The sequence below is a fragment of the Sapajus apella genome, unplaced genomic scaffold, assembly GCF_009761245.1.
Source record: "Sapajus apella isolate SASKATOON/1434 unplaced genomic scaffold, GSC_monkey_1.0 scaffold33, whole genome shotgun sequence".
Taxonomy (NCBI): Eukaryota; Metazoa; Chordata; class Mammalia; order Primates; family Cebidae; genus Sapajus; species Sapajus apella.
In genome coordinates this window covers 20,323,242-20,330,936 of record NW_022436973.1, presented here as the reverse complement: position 1 = coordinate 20,330,936, position 7,695 = coordinate 20,323,242, and positions in this window count along the sequence as shown.

Genomic DNA, 7,695 nt, shown 5'->3' with positions numbered 1-7,695 from the left:
TTTTTTTTTTTTTAGAGACAGGGTCTCGCTATGTTGCCCAGGCTGGAGTGCAGTGGCTATTCACAGGTGCAACCCCACTACTGATCAGCACAGGAGTTTTGACCTGCTCTCTTTCTGACCTGGGCTGGTTCACCCCTTCTTAGGCAACCTGGTGGTCCCCCATTCCCGGGAGGTCACCATATTGATGCTGAACTTCGTGTGGACACCCGATAGGCATAGCGCACTGCAGCCCAGAACTCCTGGGCTCAAGCGATCCTCCAGCCTCAGCCTCCCGAGTAGCTGGGACTACAGGAACACCACCACACGTGGCTCAAACATTTATTTTTTTTTAAATTTATCTTTATTTATTTATTTTTTATAAATAAGTTCTGGGGTACATGTGCAGATCGTGCAAGTTTGTTACATAGGTATACTTGTGCCATGGTTGTGGTTTGCTGCATCCATTGCTTGAGATGATGGACATGCTAATCACCCTTCTCTGATCACTATACATTGTACATGTCAAAATATGTACCCCATGAATATGTAGAATTATTTGCTAATAAAAATAAAATATTGAGGGGGAAAAAAAAAAGAATCATTAACAGGCCAGGTGCAGTGGCTTATGCCTGTAATCCCAACACTTTGGGAGGCTGAGGCCAGAGGTTTACTTGAGCCCAGGAGTTCAAGACCAGCCTGGGCAAAATAGTAAAACTCCATCTCTACAAAAAATTAGCCAGGCTTAGTGGTGCATGCCTATAGTCCCAGCTACCCACTCAGGAGGCTGAGGCAGGAGGATCACTTGAGCCTGGGAGGTTGAGGCTGCAGTGAGCTATGATCTCACCACTACGCTCCAGTCTGGACAACAGAGCAAGACCCTGTCTTCAGTATAAAACAAAACAAAACAAAACAAAATAAACAAACAAAAAACGAAAGAATCAGAAATATTTGTGGAGGAGCACTTTCGATGTGCTGCATGCATTGATGATTTATTCTTTAAAACATCCCCATAAGGTAGGCTGCAGTATCATCAATGCCATTTTACAAATGGTGAACTTGAAGTCAACTAACCAAAGAGTAAACATATTGGCTCACAGATTGGAAAATCCAGGGGAAGGCTGTCTTCCAATGTGGCTGGGCAGGTGTAGTGTGAGCTGGTAGATCAAATCTTGTGATTATTTCTCGCCTCCTCTTTCCCAGGTCAGCCACGATCTCAGCAAGCTTCTTTCCTCATCATCTCGAGATGTCTGTCAGGAACTTACAGGCCCCATGCATGTTCCTCATTCACATCTAATGACATCAAAACTTCCCTTCTGGTGGATCTTTTGGAAAATTAGGAAGGCTGCTTTTTAATTATTTTATTTTATTTTATTTTTTTAGAGATGGAGTTTCACTCTCGTTGCCCAGGCTGGAGTGCAATGGCACCATCTTGGCTCACTGCAACCTCTGCCTCCTGGGTTCAAGCGATTCTCCTGCCTCAGCCTCCTGAGTAGCTGGGATTACAGGCATGTGCCACCATGCCCAGCTAATTTTATATTTTTAGTAGAGACGGGGTTTCTCCGTGTCAGTCAGGCTGGTCTTGAACTCCAGACCTCAGGTGATCTGCCCACCTTGGCTTCCCAAAGTGCTGGGATTACAGGCATGTGCCACCCCACCCAGCTGAAAACCGCTTTTTTAAAAGGCTTCAGCCAACTTCTCATTGTCTCACTGGTCTGATTTAGAAATCATTGTGGCCCAGGGAAGGAGGAGAGGGCTGGCTTTTCCTAATGCCTTAAGCCTGAGGCTGAGTATGGAATAAATCACTCCAAAATTGCTCTGCAAAAATAGGGGAGGAACTTCCTTTGGAAAGCTCAGAGTTGTTGCAGATTTGTATCCCAGGAGCTGATTCTGAGAAGAGCATTTGTGTGCAGGTTTATTAGAAGGTGTCTTTGTGACCTGCAACTGTCGAAGGGAAGGGCAGGTAGCAAGGTGGGGTGCAGGGAGAAACTGGGCTGTGAGGTAGAGTAAGGGCTGCAGCCAGCCAGGTGACTCTTCAGACATGCCTGCATTGGAGCAAGGTGGATGGAAGTGAGGGGGTCAGGCCTTTTTCCCCTCCCCTCCACAAACCAGGTATTGTCTGTGGGATGCCCTGGAAGGAAGCCAGGCTCCTTTTTTTTTTTTTTTTTAGACAGAGTCTTACACTGTCACCTAGGCTAGAGTGCAGTGGTGTGATCTCAGCTCACTGCAACCTCCGTTTCCCTGGTTCATGTGATTCTCCTGCCTCAGCCTCCTGAGTAGCTGGGATTATAGGCGTATGCCACCACACCTGGCTAATTTTTTGTATTTTTAGTAGAGACAGGGTTTCACTATGTTAGCCAGACTAGTCTTGAACTCCTGACCTAATGATCTGCCCACCTCAGCCTCCCAAAGTGCTGGGATTTCAGGCATGAGCCACTGTGCCTGTCCAGGGGTGGTTCTTTTCAGGAGGGGCAGTTCCTGGAGAGGCACTCAGCTGTCAGCTGACAGCACTTCCAGCAGCTGGGAGAAGAAATCCTTCCAGCCCCGAGGAGGAATCTGGGCAGCACATCCCAGGAATCTGGAAGCAGTCGTGGAAAAGGAAGTAAGTCACTGAGAGACCAATCCTGGATCTCAACTCAGTTGTTTCAGAGGCCACTGCTCCAGCCCTCACCTCATCGATTCCTGTTCAATGTGTGCTGATTTCTACACACTGACTGCTGTGGGCATTTCTGGAAAGAATCCCAGATTAGAGTTTCTAAGTGTCAGCTGCCTATCCATGCGCATAGTGTGAAAAACTAAGAGGGGTGAAGGCGAGGAGGTCACCAGTGGTGATACAGCTCATTGAGTGGTTAAGGAGACAAGATGTCTGGCCAGACTCTCGCCAGAGAACTATCCAGTCTGAACAAATGAGGAACGTGAAGAGATTAGAAAGGTTACAAGGAAGTCACCGCAATGATGAATGTTTTCCTGAACCAGCTTGATCAGGAAAGAGCAAAGGCTGCAAATCAGGGCTGACCTCGGTGATCTCTCAAGGTCTGTCTCTTACATTGGGATGCAGAATTCAGCACGCACCCACATACAATTTACACACACAGGCTCCTTCTGGGAAATGTGCCAAATGATTTCATTCCTGACAAAATAATCAAAATCCTACAAATATTAGGCTCATGCCGTTAGCCATTTTATTTCAACCTTTTTGTGGGTTCAGATAGTGAAATTAAAAACACATGTGGCCTGGTGTGGTGGCTTACACCTGTAATCTCAGCACTTTGGGAGGCTGAGGCAGGAGGACTGCTTGAGCTCAGGAGTTTGAGACCAGCCTAGGCAACAGTGTGAGACCTTATCTCTGCAAAAATTATTTTAGGTGAAGTATAGTGGCTTACACCTATAATCCCAACACTCTGGGAGGCTAAGACGGGTGGATCACTTGAGGCCAGGAGTTCGAGACCAGCCTGACTAACATGACAAAATCCCATCTCTATAAAAATTATTTAAAAATTAGCCAGGTATGGTGGCACACACCCATAGTCCCAGCTACTTGGGAGGCTGAGGCACAAGAATCATTTGAACCCAGGAGGCAGAGGTTGCAGTGAGTTGAGATGTACCACTGCTCTCCAGCCTGGGCAACAAAGCAAGACTCTGTCTCAAAAAAAAATTATTCAAAAATTATACCACACCTGTGGTCCCAGTTACTTGGGAGACTGAGGTGAGAGGATCACTTGAGCCCCGGCGGTAGAGGCTGCAGTGAGCTGTGATCATGCCACTGCACTCCAGCCTGGGAGATGGAGAGCAACCCTGTCTCAAAAATGGACAAATACATTTTTTTTTTTTTTTTTTTGAGACGGAGTTTTGCTCTTGTTACCCAGGCTGGAGTGCAATGGCACAATCTCGGCTCACCGCAACCTCCGCCTCCTGGGCTCAGGCAATTCTCCTGCCTCAGCCTCCTGAGTAGCTGGGATTACAGGCACGCGCCATCATGCCCAGCTAATTTTTTGTAGTTTTAGTAGAGACGGGGTTTCACCATGTTGACCAGGATGGTCTCGATCTCTTGACCTCGTGATCCACCTGCCTCGGCCTCCCAAAGTGCTGGGATTACAGGCTTGAGCCACTGCAGCCGGCCAATAAATATTTTTAAAACATGACAAAATTACAAAATACAAATAGAAATACATGTATTGGGGTCAAGCACAGGGACTCATGCCTTTAATCTCAGCACTTTGGGAGTACAAAATGGGAGGATCACTTGAGTCAGAGGAGTTTGGGACCAGCCTGGGCAATGGAGTGAGATCCCGTCTCTACACAAAATAAAAATTAGGATTCTGAGGTGGGAGGATTGCTTGAGCCCAGGAGTTCAAGACCAGCCTAGGGTACACAGAGAAACCCCATCTGTATTGTTAAAAAAAAAAAATTAATGCCGGGCGCGGTGGCTCAAGCCTGTAATCCCAGCACTTTGGGAGGCCGAGGCGGGTGGATCACGAGGTCAAGAGATCGAGACCATCCTGGTCAACATGGTGAAACCCCGTCTCTACTAAAAAAAAATACAAAAAATTAGCTGGGCATGGTGGCGCGTGCCTGTAATCCCAGCTACTCAGGAGGCTGAGGCAGGAGAATTGCCTGAACCCAGGAGGCGGAGGTTGCGGTGAGCCGAGATCGCGCCATTGCACTCCAGCCTGGGTAACAAGAGCGAAACTCCGTCCCAAAAAAAAAAAAAAAAAATTAAAAATTAAGAAAAACACAAACACACATATCGGAAGAAAATACCCTGGCAGATTCAAAACACCTGACAAGAGGGGGAAACCCTGATCCAGCTTCCGAGCGTCAGCCATGGAAGCTGCGTTCAATAAATGACTGAATCACGTCTGGTTCCCATGGCAACAGCCCTGAAGCAGCTTCACTGAACAAGACTGTGAACAACTGCCAGCACGGAAATATCAACCCTTCCTTTTCTCTGTTTTTCAGCATTTCTCTCACTGATACATGCTGTGTTGCAAAGCAGGCCTTGGAATTAGGCCCATATCTCCCTCCTAGATTCACCAAATTTCCACGGCGAAGGCCCCTCTGCACTGCATTTTTAGTGTAGAACATTGCTGGGGTTGGTGGGGGTGGGGCATTGCATACATTCTAAAGGACAAGGAAAGTAATTTCAGATAGTTCCTTACCCACCCATGTCCCTCACTCACTAACAGCCCTGGTTTTTCTCTCAGGCAGTAATGCTTCTTTCTGTTGGACTCAAATCAGCATATTTGTGTTCCACAGTAAGACAGATTTCCTAAGTAACAGAGAAGCTATTTTTAGAGGATCTTGAAATGGGGGAACATCTCAGAAACAATCTAAACTTAGATCGAACTTGTGGTACAGTGTGCCTCACAGGGACACAGACTGAATGTGCACAAACATTTCTTGCAGCCTGTCATAAACTCCCTGAGATGCCCTCAAAGCCTGCTGCAGCCCAGAGCTTCCCCCAGAGCTGCCAGAGATACTTGCCCTTCTTCCCCTTTAAGATCAGCACACTGTCGGGCTGGACACGGTTGCTCACACCTATAATCAAAGCATTTTGGGAGGCCAACGCAGATAGGAGTTTGAGACCAGCCTGACCAACATGGTGAAACCCCGTCTCTACTAAAAATACAAAAAAATTAGCCAGGTGTGCTGGCACCTGCCTGTGATCCCAGCTACTCAAGAGGGTGAGGCGGAAGAATCGCTTGAACCCGTGAGGCAGAAGTTGCAGTGAGCCAAGATCGTGCCACTGCACTGCAGCCTGGGTGGCAAAGTGGGACTGTGTCTCAAAAACAACAAAAAAAGTACACATAACCAGCCCTGGTGGGGTCACCTGAGGTTCCTGGAGGAAGCGTTCCTTCTGTTGAGACCTCAGGGATGAGAGCAGCAAGCAGGCACAGACTGAGGGTGGAGGGATGAGTGTGAGGTATTGGTTAGATAAGTGTTCCAGGCAGACAAAACAACGTGGGCACATGCCTGAAGGTGAAAGTACTCTCCTTGGGACTGGAAGAAGCTCAGTGGGATTGCATTAGAGCCTGGCAGGAGATGAGGCAGAGCACTGGAATCGGAGGTTGAGAGGCAGTGGTAAAAAGTCTAGACATTTCTTTTAAGTGCAATGGGGCCCGGGCGCGGTGGCTCACGCCTGTAATCCTAGCACTTTGGGAGGCCGAGGTGGGTGGATCACCTGAGGTCAGGAGTTCAAGACCAGCCTGGCCATCATGGCAAAACCCCATCTTTAAAAAAAAAAAAAAGCAATGGGAAGCCAATGAGCAAGGGATTTACTTTACTGTATTCATGCTTTAGGAAAATTACAATTAAGGTTTATCATCCCAAGATAGTCCTAACTTTAGGAAGTTTTCTTTGGACAGGGTGTGGTGGCTCAGGCCTGTAATCCCAGCACTTTGGGAGTCCGAGGCAGGCAGATCACTTGAGGCCACGAGTTTGAGACCAGCCTGGCCAACATGGTGAAACCCTGTCTCTACTAAAAATACAAAAGTTAGCCAGGCGTGGTGGTGCATGCCTGTAATCCAGCTACTCAGAAGACTGACACATGAGAATTGCTTAAGCCCAGAGGCAGAGGTTGCTGTGAGCAGAGGTTGCAGTGAGCTGAGATTGCACCACTGCACTCCAGCCTGGATGACAGAGCAAGACTCTGTCCAAAAAAAAGAAAAAAAAAAAAAAAGTCTTATTTGAAGATAAGACTAGCATTTGACCCAGCAATCCCACTTCTGCATATATACCCAAAGGGAAAGAGATTTTATAATAGATACTTGCACTCAGAGGTTTATTGCGGCACTATTTATTTACAATAGCAAAGATATGGAATCAACCTAAGTATCCATCCATGGATGATTGAATAAGGAAGATGTAGTGTACACACACACACACACACACACACACACAACCATGGAATACTACTCAGTCATGAAAAAGAATAAAATTGTATCATTTACAGCAACATGGATGGAATGGGAGGCTACTATCCTAAGAGAAATAGCTCAGAAACAGAAAGTCAAATACTACATGTTCTCACTTGTAAGTGGAAACTAAACAATGAATACATGTGGACATTCAGAGTGAAATAATAGACACTGGAGACTCCAAAAGGTGGGAGAGTGAGAGGGGAATGAGGGTTGAAAAATTATCTATTATAGGCTGAGTGCAGTGGCTCACACCTGTAATTCCAGCACTTTGAGTGGCCAAGGTGGGAGGATTACTTGAGCCCAGGAGTTTTGAGACCAACCTGGACAACACAATGGGACCCCATCTCTACAAAAATAAGAGTGAAAATTAGCTGGGCATGGTGGCATACACCTGCATTCCTAGCTACTTGAGAGTCTAAGCCAGGAGTTCCAGGCTATAGCTATGATCGCACCACTGCACTTCAGCCTGGGAGACAGAGCAGGACTCTGTCTCTTAAAAAAAAAAAAAAAAATGGGGCCGGGCGCGGTGGCTCAAGCCTGTAATCCCAGCACTTTGGGAGGCCGAGGCGGGTGGATCACGAGGTCAAGAGATTGAGACCATCCTGGTCAACATGGTGAAACCCCGTCTCTACTAAAAATACAAAAAATTAGCTGGGCATGGTGGTGCGTGCCTGTAATCCCAGCTACTCAGGAGGCTGAGGCAGGAGAATTGCCTGAACCCAGGAGGCGGAGGTTGCGGTGAGCCGAGATCACGCCATTGCACTCCAGCCTGGGTAACAAGAGCGAAACTCCGTCTCAA